General features: G+C 45.5%; 1 protein-coding gene across 1 annotated transcript in view; it reads right to left on the minus strand.

Moving 5' to 3' along the window:
* The window catches only part of LOC103268572 (disrupted in schizophrenia 1 protein-like), a 250557-nt gene that overhangs the window by 21049 nt on the left and 222700 nt on the right, over positions 1 to 6808 (minus strand). The window lies entirely within an intron of this gene.

Raw genomic sequence — 6808 nt, forward strand, 5'->3', positions numbered from 1 at the left:
CCAGTCTGGGCGACAGAGGGAGACTCCGACTCAAAAAAAAAAAAGATGTGGTCCACCTTAAAGATACCCAGCCTGAAAACTGTAGCTGGTTCATGATAGGTGAGTTTTATGCAAGAAGCGCCATGTGAAAAGCCAACCAGAAGACGATAGAAACGAAAATCCTTGGCCCTATATCCAATGATTAGCAAATGAGAGTATATTTTCGGCTAAAAAAAAAAAAGTTCAAAATGCACATTCGTCATTTTTTAAATAATTCTTTGTCTTTGGGGGCTTTTGAAAATTAGCCCACCAGCCAGGTACAGTGGCTCACTCCTGTCATCCCAGCATTTTAGGAGATGAAGGCAAGAGCCCACGACTGCCTGAGCCCAGGGGTTTGAGACTAACCCGGCAGCTTGATGAGACCTCATCTGTACAGTAAATTAAAAAATTAGCCGGGCATAGTGGCACGCACCTGTAGTCCCAGTTACTTGGAAGGCTGAGATGGAAGGAGCTCCTGAGCCCAGTAGGTCGAGGCCGCAATACCTGTCAGTGTGCCACTGGGCGACAGAGTGAGATTATGACTCAAAAAAAAAAAAAATGGACCAGCTAATTACCGATCTTGGTTCCGTTCTGGTTGCTTTTACTGCTTTACTCTTGGGTAAGACCTCTGGATTTGCAATACTCCAAAATGCAGTGGAGATAGAACTTTTCTTCATGCCCTCACTCTTTGTTTTCTCCCCAAAGACATTAAATAAAAAGAGCGAAGCCAGCTGAACGTCCGCCCCTTATCATCTCATAAATTAGGAGGTAGAAGAGATCAAGAGATCATGTAGTTCAGGACATGCTCTTTGGAGAGCCAAAGTGAATTTCCAGCCATCCCAGAGCCAGCAAGTGACAGAGAAAACAAAGAAGGATCTGCACCTGTCATGAGGAAGCACTTCTGTCCACTAGAGACTTTTCTAGTATTAGAAATTAGTTTAAGATGAGGAGGACATACGTCTTTATCACGGATCCCTTTTCCAGGTTTCTTTTCATGTGAAATGGAGTGAAAAAGAATGGAGATACCTATGTTGGGGCTCAGAACATGAAACAAAAGTATGGCGTGCTGAGTACTTTGAACTGAAGATCGGAAGGCCTCAGAACTTCTCCTGATCTCCTGTCTCCACCCTCTTCCTCCCCATATGTGAGCCATAGAAGACAGAATTCCTCTTCCCCTAAGTGGGTCATAGAAACTAGTAGAATCTAGGGGGCCCTTCCCCAAGGCAAGCCATAGAACATAGAAAGGTCACTTTCTCCCTTCTCACTTAAAGACCCTCATTCCTAAGGGGCCCTGTCCCATACCCAAGAGGAAGGAATGCTATACGGAGAGGCCAAGAAGAATCTAAACAGACAGGCCTTCTTAGGTATCTCTCCCCCGCCACCCCCCCAGTCCATTACCATTAGGTCATACTCTTTTTTACAATCACATTCCTTCATAGCTGTTTATTCTTCATTAAACCTAAGCATAAAAATAGACAATTTTCCCTGGGTCTTTGGGTGTTCATTGCTGAAGGCTTCCGCATCACATAAAACTTTGATTAAATACATTTGTTCTGCTTTTCTCTAGTTAACCTATCTTTTGATATAGGAGTGTTGGCCATGACCCTTACGATGGGTGAGGAAAGGGATCACACCTTTCCACCCCTAAACCTACAATGATTTTTGGAGACCTAAATCTGAACTCATGAAGCTATACTGTGGGGTTGTGTTTTCTAGCTGATCCCTCCATGTATTCATGTGCTGGCTACTCAAATACTGCATGAGATGCTTCAGTGTTGCCAGGTCCTCTGTTGACCTCTTTGGTGGCAGCTACTGGCTCAGAAAGGAAGCAGCTGGGATGAGGAGTCATGGAGAGGGACACTGTCCAGGGAGCTCCACAGGAGGGAACCTCATTATGTAGAAACAGTAGTAAAAACAGAAAGCACCCCAGCAGGACAGTTTGCAGACAGGAAGAAAAAAGGACGCAGGTATCATGGCCAGAACAACCCATGCAAAAGAACAGCAGAGGAAGCCCGGCTCACTGATTCCCCCAGCTCCTGTCTGGCCCTCACACAATTTCTGTAACATCTAAGAACCAGGGCCAACAGCCGCTGATTGGTTCCAGAGTCTTCAGAAAGGCTCGGAGGAGAGCTGTAATGGAACCGAAAAAGAAAACTGCATGCCTAAGACTGGCCCTGAGCCCTGCTGCTGACTTCCTCTGTACCAAAGCCCGAAGCAAATCACTTTGCCTTAATGGGCCCAGCTGTAAAATGGAGAAAATGGCCCTCAGTGGCCTGGTAGGGACCATAAACACAGAGAAGGCGTTAATTAATGACAAAGCACTTGTGATAACAAAGTACCACCACAATGCACATCAGCACACTGGACAGATAAGTGCGGTAAAGGCTTTGAAAACCCGTCTCCCCATGGACTGCTATAGAAGTTAGCAATTTTTCATGGAAGATTTGGGTCAAAAAGAAATTGACTGCCTTCAGGGCATCAAGCTTCAATAGAGAAACCAGTGTAGGATGTCCAGACCCAGCAGGGAGTTCCAAAGCTAAACCAACCCAGAGCTGCAAAGCAAATAGACATTTTAGCCACAGGATAAATGCACAAGGGCTCAAACTCCAATGATTCCCTGGAAAACACTGGCAGGAAAACAAAAACACCTTCCTAATGAGACCCTTGGTTATCATTTTTCTGTGCCTTCTGTAGACTAAAACCCTGAAACACAACTACAAATAGGACTTTTCCTTTGTGAAACCTTTCTCTTCTTGTATTTCCTCCACTAACTCATTGCTCACGTCTGCTTCTTGATGAAGGAAGCAGAGTATATTATTAAAACACAGTTTAGAGATGCTTGTGGCTGCCAGAAAGAGTGATAGAAACAAAATTTAATATGAATAAGCCTCTAGCATGTATGCCTCTCTCACTTTGAGATGCATTATTTTATTTAAATCTTCATAATGGGCTGGGCTCAGCCGCTCAGCCTGTCATCCCAGCACTTTGGGAGACCAAGGCGAGTGGATTGCCTGAGCCCACAGGTTCGAGACCAGCCCGGGCAACTTGGTGAGCCCTTGTCTCTACAATAAAATAAAAAACAGCCAGCTTGGTGAAAGGGTTTAGTCTTTTTGCTGCAGCATAACCATTAGAAAGCAGTTCAGACTGCTTTCTACTGCAGAACAAGCAGCCTATCCCATCCCATCCTCCCTCAGCAAATCTCCTTCAGAGGCAAGACCAGGACAGCCCAACCATTCACGGTTGAGCATGATAATCTCTAGTAAACTTTTAGGTTTCTTGTCAAGGCTGAAGATCAAAGGTCACCCTTTGGCTGGCCAAATCATAAAAGTAATCATATGACCACCCCACCTTTGGTCAAGGAATTTGTGAGTTACAAATGTCTGAGTTTGTGAATTGCAAATGTCTAACCAAGTCTCTTGCAGGATTCTCCCCCTCCAGGGTTAACCTAATCAGCCCTTTGTGGCCTAGGTGACTGGAACAAGCCCCACCATGGCAGCAATCATGTGACTAACCCACCCACCTGCCTGCTGTCCATCACCTGACGTCATCGGTACCTGTGCTTGTCTGCCCCTTTGTGATAATGTGGAAGCAGACCACCACCCAATCACCCTAATGATCTTCCCCCATCAAGGGGAACGGTTCAAAGGACTCAACCGCGAGCAACCAGCGGCCATCGCCTTGCGAGAGTCTGGTGTGGCCATGTGCTCTTTGAGCCATGGCTGTCACCATGCTTCCTGGCTTTGGCGCCTCCCCCACTTTGGGGAGGTGAATCTTCTTTCTCCCTTTTCTCTCTCTAACTTACTTTTAAATAAACTTCTCTTTCTCTTAACCTCTTTGTGTGTTGCAATTCTTTGCATTTACTCGGATCTCTGGGATACCGTGCTGCATGCCTCCCCTCTCCACCTCGCAGACCTCACCCTGTCAGTACCCTAACACATGGTAGAGCATGTCCGTAGTTCTGGCTACTCGGAAGGCTGAGGCAGAAGGATCGCCGGAGTCCAGCAGGTCGATGCTGGAGTGACCATGAGCGTGCGTGCCACTGCACTCCAGCCTGGGCAAAGGGGTGACACTCCAACTCAAAAAAAAAAAATCTTCACCATGACCTCATGAGATAGTTTTCACTATCCTCCCCTCATTTTTTTTAAACAATTGAGGAAACTATGGGCTGTAAGTAGTCTAACTAGCATCAGCAAAGAGACTCCTAGCCTCAGGCTGTTTTCACCAGGCCATGCTCAGTCCTAAGCCAAATGTAGCCAGTTCAAACATCTAGATAGGTAGACATTTTAAAATTGTAGTCACTTTCGTAAGTTATACACAGTGAAATTCACTCTTTTAGGTAGTGATAATTTAAACATTTAACTACCCTCACGATCAAAATACAGAATATTTGTATCACCTCCCCCCCAATTCCTTCCTGTTGCCCTTGTAATGAGCTCCTTCTCTTTCCTGGTGACAAATGATCTGCTCTCTGGTCCCATAATTCTGTTCCCCCAGAAAATGACACCTTAAAATTCCTGGCATTCATGAATTCAAAGAATGGCTGTGACTATACATCCGCCACTGCAGCAGGGGAACAGGTAGATGGTACTGGAAGTCAGAAAAACTTTTCAAGTCCCCTCTAGAGCACGTCCCACCCCAAGAAAACAGCAAACGAACTATAAGACATCCTCAGCTCTTCAGCTGGTGGAGAGGATCCAGGAAGCTCTCTGGGGGCAGGAGGGGCCTGGAGCATAAAGCAGGATCCCTGCTTTTGGTCAGTCTCAGCCACCTCCTCACCAGAAATTCCAAGGGGTCATTCTATGATAAGGCTTTATTACTTATTCAACCTTGACCTCGAGCTTTCTGGTTTTTTTAGCAAATATAGCTCTGCTTTCCCACAGCCAGAAAATGAAATCAGTAGCTGCTTATCAACTTATGGGTGAAGAATAACCCTTCTATTCCTGGGAAAGTCAGTCCACAGAGAGCCTGGAGTGCTCGGGGCTCAGTAGGTGAATTGAGAAGGTGAATTCTGAGAAGAATCTGAACACACAGACCTCGCTAAGCTTGCCCTAGTTTACTGCCATTCGATCCTACTCCCTTTGTCCTATCATGCTTCTCCACAACTGTCCACTCTTCATCAAGCCTAGACTTAAAAATATACAGGTTTCTCTGGATCTTCATTTCTGTAAGTTCCCAGGTCATGTAAAACTTATATTAAACAAATTTGTACATATTTCTTTTGTGGGTCTGTCTCTACAGGTGCCTCAGCCATGAACCCTTCCATGGGCGAGGGAACAATATTACTATTTCTCCTCTCCAGGAGAAAGGAAGGAGGAAGACTCCTGGTAGACACAGGCTCTGCAGAGCCATCCTGACCTCCAGCAGAGTCAATGACCTGGGGAGCCCATCACATACCTGGCATGGCTCCCATCACCCCTTCACAGAGGTCCCTCCGGGGAGTTCACTTTGGAGAGCTAGCACTGCCTTCAAAGACTCATCCCCAGAGCCCACAATTTCTTCTGCCCAGGGCTTCTATCCCCTTGCTTAGGTGGCATTTTCCTCCACACCAGAATATCTTTTCTAGCTGTCCACTTGCAGCAGGTGGTAGGTTTTGGACATTTCGACCCAGAGCACCGGAAGTCGGGCTTTTCTGGAGCATTCTGTCTGCACACCTGGATTCACAAAGGAGTTCCAATGCCTGTGTCTCAACACAGGGCCTACTGTGTTTGGGTCTGTGGGGATTCAGAGTGACAGTGGCTGCTTTCTCACGAGACCATTCAATTCAGACATAGGATCAAAGATCCACTTTCCAAGCAGTCCAGAAGGCAGTGGTTGAGCACACAAGGGTGAGCTCCATAAAGGCCGTGTTCCCACAGACAAGACATGAGGCCTCTGGGGCCACCCTGGGGTGTGTGTGTGGGGGGGTGGTAGGCACTCTCCCAACCCCCCTTCAAGGGTCCTGGCAAAGGCCAGGAAGGGGGCGTGGCCAATGTCTGCCATCAACCATAAGACTTGAAGGCCAAGCGGCATGTTCTTCCAGGCTCTCCATGCTTTTATTTCCTTTTCATAATCAGAACACCTAGGAATCTGGCCAAAGAATTCTGAAGCCTCAAGTCATGGGACTCAAATCAGGAAAACATTCCTAGGGCCATCAGGATGGAAGAAGAAAAGTGAGGAAGGGGTAGGGAGAGGAGAGAGGACAGAAGGGAGAAGGGAGTAGGGGGTGGGGAGCTAGATAGAACCACATTTAATTTGTAATACCTAGATCTCAGGCCAAGTATTAGTTGTTGTTTTTGCTGGTATAGTTATGAAAAGAGCATATTAAAGACATTCATTATGATCTGGTTTTGGTAAAAAAAAAAATTAATGAGATAAACACATATATTTGAAAGTTTCACTCTAATAAATAATGATATATTATAATATATGGATTCTAAACATATAATTAAATATCATATGTGGCACATATATGGTCTTACAATAACCACCTGTTTTATATATATGACATATATAATGTATGCTATATACAGTAATTCTATATTAGACTGCACATCCTAATTCAGCCATTGAATTGGAATGAAAATAGAACCAAATATGCCAAAGGGGTTTCTTGCTCTTCTACATTTTAAACTCCTTCTGCAAAAATTTTACATTATTTTGTAATCATATTCAAGAGTTATTAGTAACTTTTAAAAGTGTATATGGTTTGGCTGGACTCGGTGGCTCAGCCTGTAATCCCAGCGCTTTGGGAGGCTGAGGTGAGTGGACTGCCTGAGCCCGTGGGTTCGAGACTCGCCTGGGCAACTTGGTG

Source organism: Carlito syrichta, unplaced genomic scaffold (assembly GCF_000164805.1).
Source record: "Carlito syrichta isolate Samal-C Ts95f unplaced genomic scaffold, Tarsius_syrichta-2.0.1 Scaffold308849, whole genome shotgun sequence".
NCBI lineage: Eukaryota > Metazoa > Chordata > Mammalia > Primates > Tarsiidae > Carlito > Carlito syrichta.